Raw genomic sequence first — 27,039 nt, forward strand, 5'->3', positions numbered from 1 at the left:
AAGAGCCCAGAGAAGACGCATGAGCATTTTACACAGAGTAGTCAAGAAAGTTCTTTCTATAGGTGGTGACATTGGCAGCGAGCCCTGTGTAATGAGAGAGAAAGATAAGTAGTTCAAGAGAATAAAGACGCTTCCTTTCAGAAGTTCTATCTTGAGGAACAGCAATTGCAAAAGCTTTAAAGGGGAATAAGCTCAGTATATTGGAGAAATAGTGAATAGGTCAGTGTAGCTCAAGCATAGTGAATCCTGGGAAAGATACAGTGATAGATGTTTGTGGAGCAAAGGGAGATATCTTGTAGTATCTTGTGAGTCGAGACAAGAAATTTTGATTTTTATTATCTAACTAGGATGACAAGTCATGGAAAGGTTTAAATTAGTGAAATAGCATAATCTGATTTACATTTAAAAATATTGCTCAGATTATGTATGGAAAATGTACTGCAGGTAGGGGAGTGGGAAACAGGAAGATCAATTAGAAGACTATATCCAGGTGAGAGACGATGGCTTAAACTAGAATAATACAGTGGAGATGAAAGTAGAATATGAGTGAAATACATTTAAGATCTGCCAAAAGATGGTTCAATAGCTTTAGAATCAAACATACCTTGGCTTGAAGCTTTCTCTAAAACTGACTATGTATGGGATATTGAAGAAGTTATTTAATTTTATGACAGTCTATGCAGGCAGCCCCTCAGTTATGAGCAGCACCAACATGTGGTAAATTGTAAAATTGATGAAAAATTCTTTTCATCCCTGAATTTATGGCTTGTGGTGTGATTTTGCAGGTATTTTTATCAAGAGGTGGGGCCTGTTTCTTCACATCCTGACTCTGGGTTGGCCATGTCATATTTATTGGCCCAGAGAATATTAGCATTATGATGTGAGCAGAGACCTAAAACCCTTTGCCCAATGAATGATGTTTTCTTGCTATTTATGCCATTTGGATCCCTGCCACCACCACGTGTGACAAAGCCACAGCTAGCCTGCTGTTTGAGGGTGACATGTGGCCTAGCCACTTCTTTCGTCACAGCACACAGCCATTCAGTTCCCAGCAGCAGTCTTCCAAATGACTGGCAGGTGACTCTATTGAATGAGTGAGCTTGGTCAAGACCAACAGAAGAAACACACAGTTGATACCAAATTGATAACCCATGGAATTCATGAACTAAATAGTTACTTCAAGCCATTAGGTTTTGGGGTGGCTTGTTAAAAGCAATTGGTAACTGACACACAGAGTCACTGAGAATTAGGGTAGGAGATGATTCAACACTAATTAGAGTTTGTGAATAGAAACAATGGAGGTGTAAAATTCTCCATGGTGATTTACAATATTTGTCAGAAGACAACAATAAATCATTACATTGATTGACAGTGAAGGGAAATAGCTCATCTCGATGCTAACAGAGACAAATAACATTCCTTTTTAAACATGTTCCGTTTCAAACATTCCTACTCACTTACAAATTCTCATTTACTGAATTTGAAGTTTGGGGGTACTGAGAAGAGTAGACACATACTACAGAATGTCAACCTAGAAACCATGTAAGAAATGTTATTTACTGTGACTATTTAAATTTATAATAAAATATTTTAGATTTCAATTTTTTCTTCTCGAAGTTACACGAACCAAAATTTTCCACCACTCCTTTTTTCAGCAGCAATGGAAAATATGTTTTTTGGCATGAAAACTTTTGTGGATTTCTCTGGAGGTCTACCTTTTATAAATAAAATTCTACTTCTGGGAAAATAGAAATGAAACTCTAGAAAACCAACTAGCTAAATATCTTTCACCATAGAAACATTATATTAATTCTACATGTCTATATATGTTTTTGTGTAATTCCTGGATATTACAAATATACATCAGAAACAGAAAGAATAGTATCTGGGTTTCTTGATCTAGATATTACCTATTATTTTGGCTTGAGCAAATCATTTATCTGCTCTGCTTCTTTATTTCACATCTGTAAAATGAGAGTGTTGATTTACATTCTCTAAGGTACTTTTTGCTTCACAGATTCTTTGATTTATGATGCAGCTTCTTATTTTTAATTTCGTAACCTCTAACATATACTAACCATTTAATTTGACAATGCCACTACTCTCACATGAGTATTTCTTGTGTGTTTATGTAATTACATGCACATAAGAAGACTCATTCATTAAGTTCCCATCTTCTTTGTGGCTGTAGGTAGTGAATGGCCCAGATATCAGTTTATCTCCTCTGTTCAATATAAGCCTCTTCCCAATCCATATTATGTGGTCACCTGTCAGGAAAATGCAACCAAGACTGATCACCACAGGTGCACCTGCAACCTTGATATTGATTTACCATCTTTGATTTATAAAATATATCATGGTTTCCAATAAATGTTATTCAGCTCTGTTTTATTGCTTCAGTGGCTGAAGAGTTGCCTTACTGATTTCTTTTAATGGCCACATTAAGCATCCCATCTATTTTAAGCAATTTTTTGGAACATGTGAATAAGTTTCTCGCATTCCATTTTTTAAACTATTTTTATAATGCAACCAAAAACTATAAAACCATTTTTGTGACATAATATTTTGATTCTTGTATTACTTCGTGTTCTTGAAAAAGTTAAATTGTCTAGAGAGAAGAGTAATTTTGTTATAATACCAAATAATTGTTGTGGGCTTCTTAACTAATGTTGTCCCTTAAAGTGATAATAGATTAGCAAAGCACAGAGATAGAATAGGAGACCTATTGTTGGGCCTGATTTGAAGGGTTCAAAAACACTAATCAAGATAAAATAATTACATCAACAGCTCAGTTCACAATGTGGAATTTTCTTTACCAATGTAGTATATTGTTTAAAGCATTTTCTCAGAAAACAAAATTAAAATGCATTTATCTAACCTATACCGTTAACTAATGTACCATATTAATTAATTTAAACCTAGTTTTTAATAGCATTTTCAAATAAAATTTATTTGCTGGACATTCAGTATTATTTAATAGTTATCAAAATGGAAGAAATAAACTTGATGAATTAACATCAATGCACAAGTTTATACATTAGAAGTAGAAATTTGGACTGGCAGGTTAGGCCTACTAAGCAAAGTAAAAATCTGTGCAGCTGGGGGCAGCAAAATGTGTAAAAACAGACCTTTCCTATGGAATATAAGTAAATCTAAGGGGTGGCAAAGCTCACCCTGGGATCTTCTAATGATGTATCTGTTATTCCAATGCTCAATCCCATCCAGGATCTGACTCAGAAACCCTAGGCTACAGTGGTAGCATCTGTGTCTTTGAGAAGCTCCACAGAAGATTCAGATATTCACCATAGCTTGAGAGCCACTAATATGGACAAATTACGACAAAGGAGAGGAAAGTGATCCAAAACAAATAAGACTCTGAGACTAAGCAAAAATTAAGCTCCTTATTAACTAGTACCTTCGTGTGATCTTTGCAGAAGCAACTGCAGTCACATGAACACTCTTACCACAGCAACAAGATGTTAAATAGAAACTTAAATGAATATCAAAGTGCAGCCAGAATCATTGTCTTAGTCTGTTTTGCACTGCTCCAACAAAAATACCTGAAAGCAGATAATTTACAAGAAGAAATTTATTTTCTTACAGTTTTAGAAGCTGAGAAGTCCAACATCAAGGCACAGGCAGGTGGCAGGTTTGATTGTCTGGTGAAGGCTGCCCTCTGCTTCCAAGATGGAGCCTTGTTGCTGCATTTTCTGGAAAGAAGGAACGCTGTGTTCTCAGATGGCAGAAAGCAGAAGGGTAAGTAAGCAGAACACCCTGTGAGGTCTCTTTTATAAGGGACTTAATCCCATTGAAAATGAAGGAGCAATTTTGGACTTGTCATCTCTTAAAAGTCCCACCTCTTAATACCATTACATTGCTGATTAAGTTTTATCATCTGAATTTAGAAGAGGACACATACAAACCATAGCAAGCAGGTCATGGATATGAAGAGAAATAGATATTGTTAAGAAGTAAACATGAGTTAGTAAAAACAAAAAGAGAGTCTAGTTAGAGGTGTTTTACGTGTGTGTGTGTGTGTGTGTGTGTGTGTCATATATAAATTGGGGAAAATTAGATCAGTGGAGAATTATTTTTTTAACCAAGCACAAATTTAAATTTAGACAGTAAATGGTATAAAATTCTAAGAGATGGAAATCAGTGGGAAGTGTTCTTAGTTAATTGCTTCTATTTTTATTCAGGAAAACACAATTGTCATACCCAAACTTGTTACCCAGCACATAGAATAAGAGGCCTCTCATTTAATTTCTGGACCACACCAAGTATCTGAACAGACATTTGATACTGCTCCTTGTGCTCAGACAAAAAAAAAAACCTACACAATGTTTTTCACTTTTAAAGATTAAGTTGAACATTATGTTGGTCTTACTTTCTTCCCTGTAATTCCATGTCTCTCTCTTTTGTATTAAAGATGCTATCCAATTACATTTTCTATCTCATTAAGACTTTAGAGGGACACTTCTCAAATTTCCTTACAGAGCTATTACAAAGTAACCAGCATGAGAGACTGCAAGAGAAAACGTAAGCTATAAAGACCTAGAAAATACCTAATGCTTACTTAGTTAAACTGCCTTGTAAGTTATAACTTACACAAATTTCCTAGGCAATAGCCTTGCTCTGCTGTGGTTTCCTACCTAGGTTGCTTTCCAAATTCATGCTCAGAAGGAAGCATTGCAACTTGCAAATGGCCAAGAAGCCCCAACCCTGATTCTGTAGGATTGTCCATTGCTGAGTGAGCTTTGACTAGATGGCAACCATTATGTTAAGTGATAGGTAAATATTTATATGCATGACAACCTTACCAGGGAGGCATAATTGGTATAATTTGCCAAGGATGTGTATTTACAGCCTTGTCTTGAAACATGGTTTGAAACTTCTCTATAATGTTGCCTGGGGCATGGTGATAGGTTTGCTCTGCTCTCCCTCATTATTTCTATATGTTTTGTAAGGAAGTGCAGTATGTCTCACTGTCAGCCATTACAAGATTGGAAGCTATTGAAGGTCAGAGATGTAAACTGTGCTCTTTCATACATACTATTATGTAGTAGGTGATGCACAAATATTGAGTAATTGCCACCAGCCTCCTCTTTCTTGTCATAATACTAATTGCATCCAGGAGTGTTCAATTCAATTCAACAAACATGTATTGACAACTTCTCATTTTGCTGGCATGAGACCAGTTTTAACTTGAGCTTTCTGCCCCAAGGCAAATTCTAAAATATTTCCCCAAATTGAAAGTAAAACAGTATCAGATCCCTTTGCCAGTGATCAGCAGGAGCCAAGTTGGAATTAGCAGCAACAATGAGATCAGCCCTGAGAGTCAAGAAAACATTGCTGTCTCTGAATTGAGATTTTCACTCTGGCGTTACTTCAGCTCACCACTCGTCCAGGCAAACAAAACCAAGCCAAGGCATTAGATTGGCTAGAACTGCAGCTTCTGGACCGAGTCTAGTAAAAAGTCCCCATCGCACATGAGTAAGTGAATGGCATTTATATGGTGAGATCTCTGACTATTTACTATTTTTTTAAAACTAGGCTTATCTGTCACTAATTTGTATATTCTTGGGCAGGATTTATCTAAGAAAATAAATATTCTTAAATGATGACTGAAATCCAGTGACGGATTATTGTGATAATGTTATCTTTTGAAAAATCTGAAATTACTTTCAAAACCGGTTTATAAGCCACATAAAATAGGTAAAACAGACACATCTTTTGTTATCAAACATGCAAGAAATCAGTTTTCTTGCTCTGCTATAACAGTTAGCTAACTTATATTTTGTTTGTTTTTGTTTTGTTTTAATTTTTATTATTTTATTTTATTGTTCCATAAGTTATTCGGGTACAGGTGGTATTTGATTACAAGAGTCAGTTCTTTAGTGGTGATTGGTGAGATTTTGGTGCACCCATCACCCGAGCAGTATGCACTGCACCATATTGTAGTCTTTTATCCCTTTCCCCCTTCCCACGCTTCTCCCCAAGTCCCCAAAGTCTATTGTATCATTCTTATGCCTTTGCATCCTCATAGTTTAATGAACTTTGCCATGCTTGATTTGAATCTGACTTGACAACCCTGGCTGAGAAAGAATATCTGACTGTTAAAAAGCAATAACAAGAGCAAAAATATTCTCAAAATATGTAGATTTGGAATGCATAATTGTATGGGTTTTTAGTGCACAGACACCTATTTATCACTTAACCTTCATAAACATAGCTAGTGCCACAGTAGAGACAAGAATGATTAGAATTTATTCAGACAATATACAAACAAGAAAACCAAGAACAGAATTGAGAGAAAAAATTAGGAGAAAAGGAAAACTGAGTCAGTTTAGCACAAGCGCATAAATACAGAAAGCCATAAGTTAATGAGTCTTAGAATCATAATAACATCTGTTAAGTCCAAGACTGGGGAGGTATCTCAAGAAAATACTACACCTGACTGGGATTAGAAGCAGGGCATAGGAATAATTTTTCAGGGACTCAGTGAAAGATAACCTTGTGTAGGCAACAGGTTAGACATTTTTTGATACAAGGCTAGTCAGTACAAATATGTAAAAGTGGTTACCAGGCTACAGATGAACAAAAAGGTTAAGATGAAGCTGGGCCACTATACAATGCAGACTAACAAGAGTCATCCCAGACGCATGGGAGGAATTATCTGAAGGCACCCAGATCAAATACTTTCGGCCCTATTCTCTCCTTCTGTGTTTGTAAGCAGTGTGACCACACCACCCTATTTACACCACTGCTATTCCCTTTCCATTCCCAGCCTCAAGACCTGTCATATCCAAACTGGATAACTGTAATCTCCTCTCCCCTAGGCTTCCTAGTGTGAGCAGATGCTGTGATATCTCAAATTGTTGTTTGTTACCATCAGAAAAAAAATATAGTTTATGAAATATTCTTTGGTAAGAAGAAGTAAATTCTATGCCTTTTTCTTTACCAGTGAAAAGCAATATGAAAGCTAGGACCATTAATCAGTCTAACTTGAGAAGATCTCTGCTATCTAACACCTCATCTCTCAAGATCTGAAATAACCTTAATTACAATGGGATAGAAGTAAACATAGTCTATGCATAGGTGTTCACAGGAATGTTGGATCCAAGAGGAAATGAAAAGTAGTCACATTCGACATTTATTAAGATTCTACCATTTGCATTGAAAAACATCAAGATGAATGATATATCATTCCTGCCATCAAAAAAATTCACTGTAATTGAAAACAAAAATTTAAGTCCAAAGTGACAAATGGCTTCAGCTAACGGATAATGAAAGTTTTATTAGCAAGTATATGAAAAAAAAAAGTGGATTTAGACTTCCACAGTTTTCGGGATAAAAGCAGTTTCAAAATAAGGCAATAGCAGCAAAATATCAGATTACTATATGAACTTATTTTTGAAGAAATATTTCTTAATTACCTTGTATATGTTGTACCATGGCAAGTAATGGTCTGCGGCTAGCCATGATATAAGGCTGAGATATTTGGAGAAGATAAGAGGGTTAATAGACAGTAACCCAGAAAAGGAATTTAACAAATTAGGAAAAAATAAATTTTAAACCAGTGTTAACATGGTCAAATACTTCTAAGAAATGCAACATACATTATTCCTCTATTCTGTTGAAAATGTAGTGCATATAACCATTTAAAATTCTAGAGAAATCTTGAATAAATCAAATAGGTGTCTTGGTTCCAATGTATTATTTGAACATAAAACAGAGCTGTTATTTTTTTTCTTTTTCTGTCTATTTATAACTTATGAAACTAATTTATGCAGAGCACATATTTGATTCAGAATACTCCTGCAGTTGTTACAAGCAGAAACTCTCCTTCAGTCAGCATAGCATCCACATCCCAGGCTCACTGCTGATTAACAGTTTGACGTGGGAAAGTTTCAAAGCCTTCAACTCCTGTTCCTTTGCTTTCCAAGGGTAATAGTAGCATCTTCCTCAGGGTTGTTATGAGAATGAAATGAGATCAAGAGAAAGGGTGCTGAGCTCAGTTCCTATTAAAGTGAACACTCATCTTTATATTAATAACACACGAAGCACTAACTGTTGTGTTAATGAAAAAGTATGTGAAAGTTTTGTAGAAAACTGGCACTCTAGAAATTACTCAATCTTTTGTATTTGTATGGAACAATAGTGAGGAAGCCTGGACAATGGGCTAGAAAACAATGAGAAAGAAAGTTCTGGGCTTTAGTCTCTTTTCTTCAGTCTCCTAGAACTCTGCCACTTCCCATCCTCTCATGAGCACATTGCCTCCTATATTTTATCATACAAAATATAAATTATGACCTTAGAACTTCTTCATTGACTCCTTTCCTCAACAACTCAAATTTTAAACAAATTCCTACCACGTACCAGCCATTGCATTCACAATACTGAGGACAAAAGCAATAAAGAATTAAAACATTTTAAATCCTCCCAACCCCATAAAGTCTTACCATACCAGGAAATAATGGAATGAGCCCTGGTGCGACATCCAGGATTCTCTGAGTTGAAGACAGCTCTTGCTATCATCAGACTTGAATCTTGGGAAAGCTATTTAGTCAATATGAGCCATAGATTCCTCATATAGAATATAAAGCTATCTACATATACATTTCAAATTCATAACAAATGACAATTTCCCTCTGCTTCTCTTACTATGAAAATACCGAAGTTGATTTTTTCTTAAAAACTAGTGCTCTGATTACTGACCAGCAATTCTACATCTAAAAACTCTATACTTAGAATATAAAATTAATTCTTTAAGTCATAATTTTTAAAAAGTATGTATTTGGTTCTGTAAGGTGACAGTATGTATTTGTGGACTCCAAGGGTTGCATTGTATTTTGCAGCCTTTAAGCTTCTGAAATGCAGTGGAAATGATTCATTTTTCCTTGAATTTCATAGCATCTGAACTAACACTGTACACTTTTGGAAATCTTTGATAAATAAATGAGAAGATTTAGTAAAATAGAGATGATCAAGAAGGGTTTTTAAAATTGAAAAGATTCTTTGCAGTTCTTTTTATCTGTTTATCCTGCCATAAACTTTCTATCTTGTAATAAAAGTTGAAATGCTGTAATAACTTAAAGAATATTCAAAGTTGTAATTCAAATTTTATCTTGGAAGAAGGTAGTACACAACAAATAAAAATATTATTTTTAGAATACATTTTTTAAAGTCTAGCTTTATGCTATCTTATTTAAAAAATAATCATATTTCTGTCATCGCCCACTGTAACACTTACAATTTCACTTTTAGTTGCGAATTAAAATAACTTCTTTCCAGTATAAAAATAATTTATTCCTTTAATTCTTACATGAATAAAATTCATGAATTATTTGATTAAAGACATTTGAAGGTGATGAAAAAATTAAGAACAACAATAATCATAGCTCTCAGATGCTGGCATCACACTGTGGTTATTCAATATACATGAGCCCTAGGAATTATCAATGTTTGTATTAAGAAACAGAGCCATCAGAAAACACTGCATTTCTGAATTCCTCTTCCACAATAATGTCATTTTTCAATATCATAAAATAAAGATGTGTTATAATAACAAAACTATCTCAAAGTAATGCTTTACACTTGCTCAGTAGGTATTTGACTTTAGTTATAATCACTATCACCTGAGAGAAGGGAGCAATTTAAAGAACCAAACCAAACTTCTTATTTACAGGTTAGGCCCAAAGGGATTGCCCATCTTCTTATATCTAGTAGGCTTGACACTGAAATCCCTGTCTTGGTTGTAGTCTTCATGGCCTATATGCTATGTTCTGCTGCATCTTTTGATTTATAGCCCTTTGCATTTAAACTTTCTACCTGTAGATATATTATTTCAGATCATACAGTTTCCCATGCTTCAGGTTTTCATTTACATGGCTATTAAGAAATAACATATTTCTCATTTAGCATTCCCCATTGGTAGAACTCATAATACTTCCATTTAAATACAAACTCTGTAATAGCCAAAATATTTATTATAGAAAAGCCACTTTCTATTCCACTCAGATATTATATTCATACATGGCGGGTTTTCTCCTTAGGCAAAAAGAGTTAACAATTCTGATAGAATGCAATTTAAAGACCATTTAAAGTGATTTAGCTTTTTTTAATGTTCAGTTTAAATATCAAAAGGGAAAAATTCATTCCCCAAAACTAGTATTTTAATTAGAGCAAACTGAGAATTTTTTTCCGGCTATTAGGAGAGAAGTTCCAATAATGTTTAAAACCTTTCCGTTTGCAAAATAGGTATGTCGTTCAATAATGGCCCAGAAAATGGGCTGAATTCACTAAAATAGCATCTTCCTGTGTCTCTTTGCATCTCCTTATCTCTCTCTTTCTCTCCCTGTCTCGGTCATTGTGTCTCGCTCTCAATCTGTGTCTTTTTCAGGGCTATTTCATCAACTACTGTGAGCTGATCATGTATAAAGGTGTGCATAAAGTAAATGATGTTCTTTGGTTCTGCAAAGAAATGAAGTCTGTCTGTGACTTTGAGCAGTGTGCTATAGACTGGCAGCTTGCCATCTGGAAAAACTGACACTTGGCTCCCCTGGGCCCACTGAACAGCACTGCTGCAAGATAGCATTAGTAGCTGACAGAAATGGAAATGGGAGGCACAAGCTACTTGACACAAATAAAATGGCACAGTCAGTTTACTTGTAAAGTACAGGGGAAAAATAACAGGAACTAATGGCATTTCAAAGAAGTTTTACAAGGCTGGGCTCAATGTTTCACGCCTGTAATCCTAGCACTTTTGGAGGCCGAGGGGGGGCAGATTGCCTGAGCTCAGGAGTTCGAGACCAGCCTGGGCAAACACGGTGAAACCCCACCTCTATTAAAAATACAAAAAATTAACCGGGCATGGTGGCACGTGGCTGTAATCCCAGCTACTCAGAGGCTGAAGCAGAAGAATCACTTGTTCCCGGGCGGCAAAGGTTGCAGTGAGCTGAGATCGTGCCAGCCTAGGTGACAGAGCGAGACTCTTGTCTTAAAAAAAAAGAGTTTTATTCAACATCTTTCCTCAAAGAGACACTTTGAGAAATTCAAGCGAGTGAAACTTTTTAAGTTTTGACTTGCTTTAAGGAACAAACTGAGTTTACTAATGAGTAATCTAAACTGATCAGTGTATCAGTGTAGGTACAATACACCGTAGCTCAATATCACATCAAGAACCGTGGGTAATTCGTTTTTTCATGTCTACCCTGAAACATAATAAGCACTTAAACTTTGATTAATTGATTGACTTTCTTTATACACTTTTTTTTATCTTTCGTACTTCTGAGCAAGTGTAATTTTTAATGATTTGCTTTTCACCAAAGATATAACATGAAAATTTTTCTTTTAAAATATTTTCAAAATAATAATTTGCCTATATTTAGAAAACGTAATGAATCCACTATTTTCTTAAACAAAAAAATTATTTGATAATCAAATTAAAAGTTCTATCAAATACCACAAAGTAAACATTGCAGAGCTTTTTGCCTAATTAATGTCACTCAAAATTTGCTTATTTCCTGGATTTTATAAAACATTCTCATGAGTAACTGTTGTTTATATTGTTAAATTTAATCAAACCAGCAAATCTTTTGATTAAATTAAATGCTCACTTCAAGTAGGCAAAAATAGTATATGAAATACTACGTAATATAAAAATGTAGAGTCTGGAGTTTACATCTGGGCCCCAATATTAGGTACCTTGTTGTTTTATAATGCTTTGAAGTTTACAAGTCATTTAATAATATCGGGTGCTTACTGACTATATGTGGTTTTCTAAATGCTTATAATTCATTAAGTTAATTTCCCCCCATGATCTTATGAAAGTGTTAATAGTATTGTAATTAACTTATAGAAAAAATAAAATAAAAGGTTAAAGTAACGCTCCTAAATTACTTCAAGTATAGGCAGAAACAGAAGTCCAAGCCAGTTACTTTGACTCCAAGTCTTAATTCTTTCTATTAGCTCTATCTTCCTGCTATGCTCTTCTTATTTTGCATATAATTTTTTCACTTGAGGCTCACAACATTATTGTTATTATCATTCACATTTTCTAGCTGAGGACACAGGAACAGACATGATGAATTTTTTTCCCAGTTACTCTGTAATAACTAGTAAGTGGGAATAAGTTGAGAGGCTCAAATCCAAGCTTGGCACTATGTGTTCCCCAGCTTTCCATTTTCCTGGGAGGGACAAGGACAGGAAATAGTTGTATTGTGCTTTAGAAAAGCCACTTTGGCATTGACAGTGAGAAGGAAATAGAGACACAAATTCACTGAGAATGTAGAATCAGCTGTATTTGTCAATGGATTGAATGCGTTTCATGAGCAGAAAAATGTAAAGATTACTTGCCACAACTGTTAAACTGAGACATGAGTATAAAAGAAATTTTTAAACAATCAAAAGAACAATTTTTTGGTAGAGCCTAATGGAAGCCCATCATTGGTGAGATGGGAAGACATTATATAATTACTATAAAATAAATGTTGATGACATTCCTGGCAAAGGCAACTACTTTGTTGACTTACTTGAGGTGTTGTTACATGTCTCTTCTAGAGCTTCATAACTTGACTTTCTAAAAAGTCAATATTACTGATTGAAATGAACATTAATAAGGAAATCAGCGCCTTGGATTTGCATTTTAGTTTCGCTGCTAATTAGCTTTGTGATCTTTGTCAAATTCCTTTGGCTCATTTGGGTCCTCATTTTCTTATCTATATAATGTGGAAAGTACAGCAGGTGAACTGTTAGACATTAAAGTTGTTGGCATTTTTACAATGAAAGCACTGGAAATTGTTTTGAATTTCATTTTGTTCTGTTTTGTAATATTTAAAATTAAAATATAAATATAGGTGGTCTTATGTTTTTTTAAAGACTCATAGAATCTGTGTTTCTGTAAAGCTACCAGGACCCTTAGATGTAACAAAATAAGTAGTCATTCTCAAAGTATAATTGTAAGCGTGCAAAACATTTCTATGCTTCCAAATACAACCTCAAAGTCTTGGTCACTGGACAAAATGCCCATATTTGAGTCATTCATTTTAGTAGAGATTGTGTTAACAAAGAAATTCTCAGGTTAGGAAAGAGGAAAGTAAGCTCCAAATTAATAGAGTTGCAAGTTAAAAATAGGACACTAAAGTGAGTGGCAATAGCCTAAGGCATAAGAAGATGGGTATTACAGAAGAAATGCATAAAAATCGAAATAGCACAATAAAAACAAAATGCAGGTGCTACACAAAATCTTCCCGTGGATGGCCCTGAATGTATTTAAATCCAGCAAGAATGGAGTTCACTATGGACAAGGGCAGCATCCACTGCGGCCATAGCCTTGCTCTGTTTGTTGCTTGTACAGTCATCAACTCCTTTTCTATCTTCACAGCACTTCAAGTCTCCTTAGGTTAAGAGTAATAATATTTGAAGAAAAAATGTTTAATCACGCTATGGACAATCTCTCTGTACCCTCAAAATTCATGTATTAAAGCCCTCATCCCAAATTGGGTGCTTTTTGGAGGTGGCGTGTTTGGGAGGTAATCAGGTATAGATGAGGTCATGAGAGTGGACCCCCCGTGATGGGAATACTGTGCTAATAAGGAGATGAAGGGAACGGATCTCTCTTCTACTCCATGTGAAGATACAGTGAGAAGATGGCCCACCGTGAGCTAGGAGGAGGCCCCTACCAAGAACCCAGCCATGCTGGCACCTAATCTTGGACTTCCAGGCTTAAGAACTTTGAGAAATACAGCTATTGTTTAAGCCACTCAACCCATAGTATTCTGTGACAGCAGCCAGAACTGATTAAGATAGATGAGGAATTCATTTTTACTCTATTTCAATACTTAATATTTAGATCACATGTTCAATACCTTCCCTACTTTCTGCGACTCTGAAGCAAGGTTGAAAATCACCATGTATTTTAAGAGGTTTAGAGATAATTCCACAGCCCTCTTGATAATCTCTCACAGTAAGGTGTTACAACAGAGATAGAAGAGGTTTTGGATTTACACAGACTTGGATTTCATTCCTGACTTCATCAATTAGTAACTGTGTAATGCTGGAAACTATACTAAGCTGTCTAAGACCTAGTTCTCTTGACTGGTGGTCGTCTACATAGAGTCCTGGTGAAGAATAATCTGAGAAACATAAAATCATTCAAGCAATGTCTTCTCCATCCAAGTTTTTACCAATGCTATTAAATTTTACAACAAATCTATGAGAAATATGAATCCTATTTACACATCCTTTACCTTTTTTCCCCAATTAGCATAAAAAATAAAAATCAAATAATCCTCTCATTTCTCTGAAAAAAAAAATATTTCCAAAGAAGCCCTACTTATCTTCCACATTTTTCACAACTATTGATTTCTTGGGGTTCACACATATATATATGAGTATGTATAAAATGAAGTGAATGCCTGCTGCATATCTTACCTTGTACTTCCTGGTTATTATTTTTATAAGTGAAGAAGGAAAAAAATCAATTTAAGAGCCACAAATACTAATCTAAAATATCCAAATCTTCAGGAAGTACCTGCCACAAGATGATGTTTTTCACTCCAAATCTAATCATAAGTTTCCAATCTAGTATGCACTTTAATAATGTTGTTAGGTAAAGCTTTGAGGATGATTTCTAGTAGAAGAATGTCTAATTCGTTTAAGTTTACTTTGGAATTCACTTTTACTTATGTTATTCTTTCACTTTCATCTTTAAAATCATTTATAATGGTAACTTCATACAGAAAAATGAGAACACTTGTTGTTCCAAATAACATTACACACTTCAAATAATGAAATAAATAATAGGTCATTTAGAAACACAAGGAATTTTAGCGACTTTTCCTGGCTGGAGATTTGCTCCATTCTTCAAGCTCTGTAAGAGTTATATGTAATATTTTATAAATTATTTCCATATGTAATTTGTATTATTTTGATGTTCTACATCCATACAATCTAGCGTAACTATTACTGCTATGAAAAACTTAATTGATAAAGTGTGATACCTCTTCACCTTTAATTTGGTGGTCGGTAGCCTTAACTGCATATGAAAGTCACCTAGGAAGCTTTTAAAATACAAAAGCTCAGGCCACACCCAATATCAATTACATCAGAATCTCTGGAGGTAGGATCTATTTTTAAATCTCCTATAATAATTCCCATTATATAGCCAAGATTGAGAACCATTAGCTAATTTGACTCCACTCTGCTTACTTCATCTTCCCAACACTACTTTAATTGGGCAATTACTCCCTGCCTTAATCAAAAGGAAAGCAGCAAAGATGCAATGAGCCACTCAACAGATAGTAGAGGTCCTAGTGCTTAGAAAAGTAAGATCTAGTCCTTGGAAAGGTTAGATCTTTGCCAAAATCAGCTGTAGATTTATAGTGACTGGATAAGCTGCTTAAACATATAGGATTCTGGATATATTGGATTTTTAAAAACATTTTGTAAGGCACTAAAAGTAACAATGAAAATTTTCAAAACCGATGTTATATATTTGTTTATTGATATATAATGTATACATGTGTGAATATATGTATATACATTGCATGTGTATATATATGCATATATATCATATATACACATATATATCCATATATATACACATATGTATCCATATATATACATATATATCCATATATATCCATATATATATACATATATATCCATATATATACACATATATATATACACATATATATATAGAGTATCTCTTTTTTTTCCTAGACAAGTTTTGCTCTGTTACCTAGGCTGGAGTAGCTGGGACCCATCCACCAAGTAGATGGGACCACAAGTGTGTGCCACCATGCCTAGTTAATTTTTTTTTATTTTTTTGATAGAGATGGGGGTCTCTGTATGTTGTCCAGGCTGGTCTCTAACTCCTGAGCTCAAGCGATCCTCCCAACTTGGCCTCCCAGAGTGCTGGAATTACAGGTGTGAGCCACCACACCTGGCCATAAGTATATATTTCTAACATGGAATTTACATAATAAATCAGTAAGTATATTTTTATGTGCTTGATTTTAAGACACCAGAAGATTTGAAAACAGTATCTAAGTGCTGAATACCTTGTGACAATAACTTTGAAATATAATCTCCTCACCTCAGGTTAACTCAGTATAGTACAATTTTTTTTTTTTTTTTTTTTTTTTTTTTTTGAGAAGGAGTATCTCTCTGTCACTAGGCTGGAGTGCAGTGGCACAGTCTCGGCTCCACTGCAACCTACGACTCCTGGGTTCAAGCGATTCTCCTGCCTCAGGCTCCTGAGTAGCTGGGATTACAGGCATGCGCCACCGTGCCCAGCTAATTTTTGTGTTTTTAGTAGAGATGGGGTTTCACCATGTTGGTCAGGATGGTCTTGATCTCCTGACCTCGTGATCTGCCCGCCTCGGCCTCCCAAAATGCTGGGAATACAGACATGAGCCACTGCACCCAGCCAGTATAGTAGAATTTTTTTAAGAAAAGGACCAAAGTTTGAGAGGAGAACCTTAACAAAGACGGAGTAAAGCAAAAGATAAATTTAAAATATGTAAGGAAAACACAGATATAACACTAGATACACTTCCTTGTATATTTTATCATTTTACCTCTGTCCTGAGATCACCATTTCAGCAGAGCTGCTACTCACTTCCTGAAAAAGTAAGTAAGTAGTAAGGTAAGTATTAGCTAGTAGTAAACATCTGTCAGAACTCGGACACAGTGAAAAGGCTAAGGCCAGAAATTCCTCAGCTTTTAGCCTCATAGGCTGCTGCTAGGACTAGAGCATAAGAAAACGTGGTTTTGTGGGGTAGTGCTTTTTTGTCATTATGTAAGGGCTGGATCTCATGTGAGACCTTAGAGTCCCTCTTGACTCATTTGGATTCTAGCTTAAGGGGCTTTCCCCAGTTCTTTTCTCCTTGAGTTGCACCATTGTTCATTTCTGGCCTTCCATGGGCAGTGGCCATCACTCTCCAACACGTCATTTCCCCCCGCTGGCTGTAACACAAGCTACAAAGAGACAGTTTGATCAAAGGTCATGTGGAAGTGATTAAAGAGACATTTACTTATGCTCCTATCTCTCTAACAGCTTCCCCTAGTACAGTAGCATAAATGCTCATGCCTCGAATAGAAATCATACACTTGAATATAATCAGATTCCCTTCACCTTGGGGATAGAATGAGCTTGAACTTCCCCAGAGTTTTGAATGTGCTACTAATAGTAGCTACTTTAGCTGTAAGTTGATTTACTTTAATAACCCATATGGGCAGTGAGGGAAGAAAGAAAGGAAAATAACCCAAATTAGTAAGATATGCCTTCATTTAATGCAAACAACAAAAACAGAAAACATTCGGGAAAGATAAATTCTCCCTTTCCCACTTGAGCAATTAATTATGAAAGGTTGTTCTTGTAACATAGATGACAGTTTCAATGTATTTCAACTCAACAAATGTAAGTTGGAAAATACAGTGTGTTCAATATTAACTTTACTAATATTAATATGAATATTAATAGTATTAACATGGATATTATTAATATGAACATGATACTAATTTTAAAAAAAGCCTGCCCTTGAGGAGCTTTCAGTATTGTGATGCACAAATAATTGTATCTCTTGGAGAAGTGGGATATTGAAGACATTTTAAAGGGAATAAAATTTAAGAAAAGGGATTATTAAGTGAACCAACTGCAAGCATCAGTAGATTGAAACACTCTGCCGTGGCTAACCTCTTAAATTATCAAAGGAATGCTGAAGATGTAGAATCCAGGTAGGCTTAATTTTCACAAATACCAAACTCATTTAACGTGCATAGAGAAAGCATTCTTCATAAAAGTTGAATGTGCTTTATAAATTAAGTGGCAGACAATCTACAAGATTGCAATGAGAAAGCCTGAGTTCTTTCTGTAATCAAATCATTTTCTACCAAATTAAGAAAAGTCTGTCTTTTCTTACTTATTGAAGGATGATGACTCAAGGCCAAATACTACCTTCCTTATTGACAAATCACTAGGTATTTAGTCTGGAATAGGGTCACTGAATGTGGAAGTTACTTTAGTTTCTAGACAATTTAATTGAAGAGAAGAGCCTACCTTTCCAGTAATGTTTTCTTGTCAACCACTCAGTAGCAGCGTTTGAAATTTGATTCCATTTTGGAGGTGAAGTTAAGAATTATTTTTAAGGATTAGAATTTTGAATTAACTTATGACCTACAAAAATGTGCTTTAATTTTGGTATAAAGGAAAGAAGGAAGGAAGGAAAGTATGTTAATTAAAAACAAATTAAAAAAAAAAAGCCTGGATTGTAGGAAGAGTTCTGCCTCTACCAGCCAATTCTTGGATAGGTCTCTGGTCATATGTTGAGATTACCTGACATGATATTTTGTTAAGTACAAGAAAGATTGGAAGGTAGTTAATATTGATGGAACAGATTCTAGTTCCAAAGTAAAAGTCATCCTAACTAAAGAGAAGGTGGGCAAGGCAGGGGCCCGATAACAACAGCTGAAAATTGTTCTTGCATTAACTTTGTAAGAACAAGGTAGGAAAGAATGACACAAAATATTTGTATGACATTAACAAAAGCCACATTGATTTCTCATCTCATAACCTTATTCCCCCAGGCAATACATTTATCCCAAATATTAATTAGGAGATTCACAGCATCTGAATATAAATGTAATGAGGTAGACTGGGAGCTCTGTGACAGAAATGAAGTAGAAATGGCTCTGTTACATCAAAGTAAGAGGGAGAAAATAGGCATATGGGGCCCTAAAAGATATCCTGATTTTGGGGAGCCTGTACTGCAACCCACCTACTTCAACAATTGCCAGAAGGTATGGCAAATATTGCTTGCTTGATAAGCCTTAAAATATATCCCTGAATAGCCAGCATGGTTATAACTCCGAGTCAAGAGGGTCCTAATACTAACAGCTCAAGCTACACAACTCAAACAATATAAGCCACTTAACATTTGCAACACAACATTTTAAGCAATGGGAAAGCACTGTCATGTTGCTCAATAGAAGGCAAATATTTGCAATGATGTGAAATCCTGAATCTTTTGCTTCCATTCAAGACCAGAGGTATAACAAAGAAGAAAAGTCCATTGTTTCAGGGAACGATTGTCTCAATGCACAGGTGACTCTAAAGAACCTAATCTGTAGTAACTTCCCTATGAAAGCCGTTTTCCAACTGCTGCAAACTGCGAGGAGAAACGGGGCCATGTTTTGTTTGCTATTTCTAAAAATGTCATCACAGCTCTGAGAGCTCTCTTGTTCTGATATCATTCCTTCATTTAATCAGCAGCCTCAGTGGACATACATGGTGCCATTTCAGCTCATGTCTTCTCCATTTGATATTTGACGGGTCTGAACTTCTCCATAATCTCAAGGAGCCAATAGCAGGACCTGTTACCCAGGCAGCAAAACTATGAGTATTTTAGCGACTATCACAGAGAACCATTATTTGTCCAGTGACAGAGACTCGTGATGAATGTTTCTGAAATGACATTTGAGATGACAGGGGGTGAAAATCCCCAGGTCAGAGACTGTAGTTCTTGGGGTCTCCAGAGCAGCATCATTGTCAGTTAAACTGGATATGTGCAAAGATGTTGCCACATGAAGAGCCCACAGATCAATTTATTATCACAGGCCGTGAAACTCAATTGTGGCGAAATCAATATGAAACTTCAGGCTCCCTGATAAAGAATCAGAGATAATTTTATTTACTCTTTCACTTTGCAAATGTTACCTTTAAGTCCAATGAGGAAAAGCATATGTCAGACTTTTCTATGAAGTTATACAACAAAAATAGTGTCCAAGTCATAGTTAAGAAGTAATCTATTTTCAGTGCTAACGAGCTCAACATTTTAACCTGATGTTTTGATAGAGAAATAAAGGTAGGTTTTAATGATGAACAAAATAATCCTGATAGATTAAATGTCATGTAGCTCAAAAATGGAAAAGATCTGAAAAGTAGCATTCATGTAAAAATAAAGATATTATGCTGTTATTTTACAATCATGATATTCAAGTATTTTAATCACTGCAAAATAGTTATAAAGTTTAAGAAAAGCATGTTGCAGGAAGCGCTGATTTCTGAGAGTAGCCTGTCATCATAATAGCTTGATTAAACAATAGCAAAAAGTAACAATAACTATTTAAAATTCAATGTTTGTTTTGCCAAGCACTAAGCTTAGGGATTCTTCTGTGTGTTAGTGTGTGTCCATGTGTGTATAAATCTTTACAATAACCATTTAGGTAGACAATTTTAATATCATCATTTCACAAAGGAAGTAATTGAAGTACAACAGACTAATGGCACAAGGATGCAAAGCTAGTAAGTATTGAGCCAAAAGAGGAACCCAGGCAACCTAACCCCAGAGCAGGTGCTCATAGGCATTATGGAATACTCAAGACATTCAGAAAGACCATTTTTCTTCCCCAGGCAACTATAAGAATTTTATATCAGAGCTCAAATATTTTGGGGGGCATTACCTGTAAAAATAGTCAGTTCTTCTTCTAATGGCATCTCATGTCACTTTCAAAAATGCTACTGTAGGCAAAATCATACTGTGCATTAGCTTTATGAGGGCCTTGAAATTGCTGAACTGGTAATAAAATTGAGAGTGTTCTCTAAGGCAAAACGTTTGTATGTAGGACAAACACTATTATCAACTTAGCTAATTCCAGAAATATTCCAAACAATTCTCAGCCAAACCTTGGTATTTTGTATTTCTCAAAGTTAATTCCAGTGGAAATTAGCAAAAAAGGGAAGAAAAAGAAATAAAAACATCAATTTGCTTTAACAGCCTTTGTAATCTCTCTCTCTCTCACACACACACACAAAGTGAATCTAAATTCAGGGTTGATTTGGCAATGCTACTCAAGTTCCATTCCTCAAATTAATCTAATATTGATTTACTATTACATTACTGCCCCTTTCACTTTGAAGCTTATGATGTAATTGCACTTGTTTACTAAATTAAAAGCAGTTTTCACAGAGGTGATGTTTAGAAAACAGATGGATTCATACCATACAAAAAGCACTTCCATGTATTCTGGCATTCTCTACAGAACAAATGAAGAGCCGACCATAAAATGCATATTATTCTATGTAAAAACAAATTGACACACCTCCCATGAGGCATCAGCCTGGATTTGTGATCAGAGGATTTCCACAGGAGCAAATCATCTTTGCCATCTTGACATGAGTATTAGGGGCATTTGAAGAGAAGTATATCAGTTTTCTTACTGTGCATATTTCTTTATCCAAATGTCTGGCTTTCTGCTTAATACTACTGCTCCCAATTTTATAAGAAATTCAGACATTGGATATTTTCCTACTACAAAAAATGTGATGCTTTAAACACAGCTGGCTAGTAACATATGGAGATGAGAGAACACTAAGCTATAATCAAATTTATATCTCCTGTTTATTAACATAAGGTTATAGCTGAGTGGAATTTAAAATCCTAAAATCAAGAACATATTTACTCTGAACAAGGTAACGGAATAGAAAATTTATAAACTTGCTTCTGTTGGTGTTCCCAATTCTTTAAAAGCAAAATTCAGCCACAGGTTTGTTTTGTATTATTTCTTTTCCTTTTTTTTAGGTAACTGGGCAAAGTACATATATGGAATACATTCACTAGGGTATGCCTTCTTTCATAAACTACAGTGTTCTGAAAAATATAACATTATCTCTCTTATGACAAATTCCCAAATTTTTATTGGAAGCCTGGATCAAATGTGTGTGTGTGTACGTGTGTGTGTGTGTGTGTGTGTACACACATACTTATACAGATATTTCTATTTATAGCACATATTTTATATCTTTATCTATTGTTGAATAATTGTGAAAAATAAAGGGTTTCATTACCTATCCTTAAAAAATGTAAGCTGATAAACACTGATTTTTATTTGCTTTCTTTTCTCCTAGAACCTCAGGCCAAGTGTTCTTGACAGCTCATCCACAGACTCCCACTGGTAAAGCAGCATGAGGACTGCTTCTGTTATTTTATTTCAGAATCTTTTCCTGCAGTGGCATGCCGGTACCAGCTGAGGATCATGTATGCAATATTTGCCTTCTTTCATCTTCTACCTTAGGATGGCTTTAATTCTCTTCAGGGAGAATTTATTTTAGTTTTTCCCAGTAAGAGAATCCACTTCTCTTGCCCATATTCATAAATTATCATTAAAAATTAAACTTGGTACAATAAATATTAACATGGTTCCAGCTTCTCCATTGTTATGCTCAGAATTCAGTTCATTGACAGGATCTAGGCATAGGATCAGTCCAAAGTTGGGCCAAGGCACAAGGAAGATTGTACAAGTTTAGAGCATCATTGAGAATCCATATGGCATCAAATTCTGACCACTAGAACCAATCATTTTAGTCAAATTGCTGAGACACAAATAAAGTCCAGGAATCTGTAGATAATATATTTCCATATATATATGAACTAGACATAAAAATTCATATAAATTTCTTCAACACAGTTTATATATAGAATAAGGTAAGCAACTGTATACATGAAATTAGATTGGGGTTTTTGTTAATTGCAAGCATAATTGGATTCAAGAGTATGTATGATGTGTCCACCCAAAACAAAAGGAAACTAAAGCCATTAGTCATTCATTTATCCAATATGTGCAATTATTTGTTTCATACAACAAATAGTATTGAATATTTACTATATATAGAAATGTTGCCTTGTACAAGGTAGTAAATATGACAGACATTCTTTTGAGCAAGGAAGACGAATAGGTTATTACAATGGCAGGTGGTAAGTTTTAGGAAGCACATGGGTCATGAAAACTCTAGAATGTCTATACCAGAGAATATTACATAATGCTTAAGATTTCCTAATTACCTTAGGAAAAGAAGGGGAAAAGAATGGTATATTAAGTAGAAACAGCTGTTTAAAAGCCCAGAAGCAAGAGGGAGCTTGGCAAATCAAAAAACTAAAAAAAGTCAAACACAGCTGGAATAGAGAGTGTGGAGGTGAAAATAGAAAGATATCAGCGGGAAGAAGGGATGAGTAGAGTAAGACCTGGAAAGAACTCATAAGCAAAATTGAAAATTTTTAACTTTATCTGAGGAGTCCAGGAAAATTGTTAAACTGTTTAGGCACAGACATCAAACAAACAAAAAACACTAAATGTACCCCAGCACCGAATAGGGTTCAAATTTATACAAGGGCATGGAAACTAAAATTCTAAAATGATGATTATTTTTTAAACAGCTCTCAAGTCAGTGAAAGCCCTGGATTATTTACAGGAAAGTAAAAACTCAAAGCAAATTTACTCTATAATTAAAAAAATAATAAGTAAAAATTAGGTCAAAATGTAAAAAAACCTTAAAAGCACACAATGAGTGTATCCAAATAAGTGAGAAGCAACATGCATAATAACCTGTAGGCTACAGTATAAGAGCAGTTTTGAAAAAGAGTATAAAATGTGTATATTTAAAGTTACTGAAGAGATGAAAGATAGATTAGAAACCATAAAGACATCTTTTTAAAAGGAAAAAAAAAAGTAAGCTTAGAAAAGAATCATAAAATATTAACTTGTAGAAATGAAAAAATTACCATTGCAATTAAACACTCAATGGATGAAAGCTAGAGCTGAAAAAAGTACCCATAATGCAGCACAAAGAAAGGATGATGAAAAATACGAAAGATCAGTTAAGACATAGAAATTAGAATGAGAAGTTAACACATGGGTTAAATATGTGGCCCAGGAAGAATAAAAAGAAATAAATAGAAATGATTATTATTTAATGAGAAAATTGCTGAGAATCTCCCAGAAATGTTGAAAGTCATAAATATTGAAAAACCGTGAGTTCCAGTAGAATCAATAAATATCAAGTAAGACCTACACCTACTGCAGTGAAATTACAAATAGTTTAGAAAAGAAGAAAATACGAAGAGCAACAAAATAAAAATTACCTCAGAAGAAGAATGCCTGAATTGAGAGGAATTTTCCCTAAAGCAACAAGTGAGGTCAATGGAATGCTATCTTCAATGTGCTTCAATTGTAAAAGTAGAATATAAATTATCATAAAAACTGAAGGAAAACTATATTTTCAGACCAAAGGAAAGGGCCTATGCACTTACTACTCATATAAACTTATTTAACAACTAATCATAAATTTCTGAAAAAAAGGAAATTAAATCCAGAATGTCAAGGTATTGCACTAAAAGCAAAGGTGAGGCAATTATGAGAAGCATGGATCGATAAAATTTGCAACTAACTGAGGACATTAAATTCATGCATCTAAAGTTTCTGAAAAAAATATCACAGAGGAATATAATCAGAGTTAAAATGTTCTCAAGTCTGTGTATTCTTTGTAACAGAGGGAGAAATGTTTGATATATTTTAGATTTAATTCAGTTATGTAGGTTCAAGAATTATACTAATCGTGGGGTAGAAATAGTATAACCTTCTAGTTAGCAGAATGGGAAAAATTTTAAAAAATTGATAAATTCAATAGCAAAATGCAAAGGCTCAACAGCAGCAAAGAAAGCTCATCGTATACAGAAGATACAACATAAGAAGAAAGAATTAATTTCAAATAAATTTGGAATTCCAAATTTCAAATAAATTCCAAATTTCCAAATATGTTAGTAATCATGACAAAGTTAAGTGAGTAATTTGGCCACTAAAAAGGCAGAAATTCCCAGACTGGATTTTTAAAAATCCACTAGGTTATATATATAAATGTCATATTTAAATATAAAAACACAAAAATTGAAAGCAAAGGGATGGAAAAGTATATCAGACATATACTGGCCTCCCCCCAAAAATACAAAACAAAATAAAAATTTAGACAGAAATAGTAATGAAAACAAAACAGATCTTTATTAAAAACAAACAAAAGAGCAAAGAAAAAACATATTTAGTGTAACCAAACAAACCAAGAACTATAATTCTTGAACCAAGAAGATAATATTTCTGAACCTCAAGGCCTGAAAAAAAAAAAAACCAAGAAGATAATATTTATGAACCTCAAGGCCTGAAAAAAAAAAAAACCAAGAAGATAATATTTATGAACCTCAAGGCCTGAAAAACATGGGCCACCAAATAGCAATAAAGATGAACACGGAAATATGCATGGCAGTCCCACTTCTGCAAACATACCGTACAGGAATCACTACTGAGGCATACAAGAAGACACATACAAATGATAACAATGCTTACATGGAATTAAAAACAGTCTAATTTCCCACAAATGTGAAAAAGGATAAATAAGTGATAGATATTTGTAAATTGGAAACCAAATTTGAGAGGGAGAATGAATAACACACTAAATCTGAATGTCAATATGAGTAAATTTCAGTAACAATGTTGAAGAAAAGTATATTCATTTTGATATTCCTATAACTTCAAAACACATAGAGCACTGTAAATTGTTTAAGGATGGCAGACATGGAGAAGGGAAGGGAAGAATTTACAACAGCTTCAGAATGGCTATTATGTCTGAAGAGAGGAAACTGTATTGAAAACGACTGACAAACCACAGAATTCTCGGCTGAACATTTTCATTACATCTCACATTTGGACAGACAGCATTAAGACGTTTTATAAGCCTTCATGCTCAGAAAATCTTACCTTATCAGAAAACTAAAGTTAAAACAAACACTAAATTTCTTTAATCTTTTCCTTTCCTGAAACTAATCCCAAAATAGCCAATGAGTAAGACTCTAGCAGTAGTCAATGAAATGCCTCAGGACTTATAATATTACATCAGCTTTCTCACGGTATCAAACTGATAACAAATTTTATCTATCAGTGACAATCCCACTTGCTTTAAGGGGACATAAACATTGAAATCTTTAGAAGTGCATTTATTGCAAATCTTATCTAAAATAGTTAATTTAAAGCACATTTAAAGAACAGTGAATGTGTTTTCGTTTAATGTTTGGTTTCAGCATCTTGGCAAAAGATGAGAAAAGAAAGAAGAAAAAAGCCTTGATCTCTAGTTCTCGGGCAACTAGCTTGTTCCAAAAGGTCTTTGTTGTTAAATCATTTTCAGCTCAACACAGCCCACAGATTCTAATTAACAAGAATCTCTTGACAAATGGGGATAAAATTGGCCTGCTGTACGCTTAGAGGTGTAGAGTTATTTGCATTGTATCTTTAAACAAAGTTTACAGGCCAATGGTTTGGTAGAATTCATAGCATGCTTTCAAAGTTTTAGTATTGCAAAATTTGTGTCAACTACTGATTTTTTTTAAAAAATGTGGTAGCACAGTTCTTTCTAGCTTTGCTCTGCAAAAGCCTCACCTGGGAAGGCTCGCAAAGCGGCACATGGACAACCAAGTCTTGCTGATTTAATTAACACTAATGTGGAGCTTTAGGGGAAAAGGTTCACAATGGATGGATTTTTCTGCCGACTGTAACTTCATAGTTTTGATTGACTTTTTTTGATCGAAGAGGCTTTTGAACCAACTAGAAGTCCTTCATAATTTGGCAGACCATAGAAGGAGAACCTCTAGTCAAATTTTCTATTTACACCTTTGCCCAGTACCTGCAGGTGCAGAGGTGGGGGAGAGGGGAGGGGAGGCACTACAAGTGTGCTTCTGGAAAGGCGTCCAAACAAAATGTTGTCAGAATTGCAAGCTGCTGCAAGTTAACAGGGAGCATCAAGTTGGTATTACAGAAGCTTATCTTTTGACATTTATATTACCTCAATTTCATTCTTTATTAGACCAACATATTGGTCTGTTGAGAATTATTTCATTCTATCTGACTGTTATGCCCATGAGGCATAAACTTTGTTTAGGTTATTATTATATCCTTTGGCATTCAACATTTGTGGGGTTAAATGGAAAAGAAAGAGAAGGAATAGGGAATAGTGAAAGAGGAAAGAGGAAGGAATAGTGACAGAGAAGAAAAGGGAAGGAAGGAGTTGTAAATAAAGACACTTAATTCAATGTTGTACATGTTGAATTAGAAGGATCTGAGGGAGACCTAAAAAGGTGCTTAGCAGGAAGCTGGCAATGTGTGTTTGAGCACAAGAGGGAACTACATCTATCTATAAGACCAAAGGCCGTAAGAACA

The 27,039-nt window shown here is 34.7% G+C and overlaps 1 long non-coding RNA gene across 1 annotated transcript; it reads left to right on the forward strand.

Moving 5' to 3' along the window:
- Nucleotides 1–3,621: 3,621 nt before the first annotated feature.
- Nucleotides 3,622–22,205, forward strand: LOC115834729. The gene is made up of 2 exons (XR_004029599.1): nucleotides 3,622–3,756; nucleotides 21,914–22,205. It is a non-coding gene; the product is annotated as an uncharacterized LOC115834729 (long non-coding RNA).
- Nucleotides 22,206–27,039: the final 4,834 nt, after the last annotated feature.

The sequence above is a fragment of the Nomascus leucogenys genome, chromosome 4, assembly GCF_006542625.1.
Source record: "Nomascus leucogenys isolate Asia chromosome 4, Asia_NLE_v1, whole genome shotgun sequence".
NCBI classification, from domain to species: Eukaryota; Metazoa; Chordata; class Mammalia; order Primates; family Hylobatidae; genus Nomascus; species Nomascus leucogenys.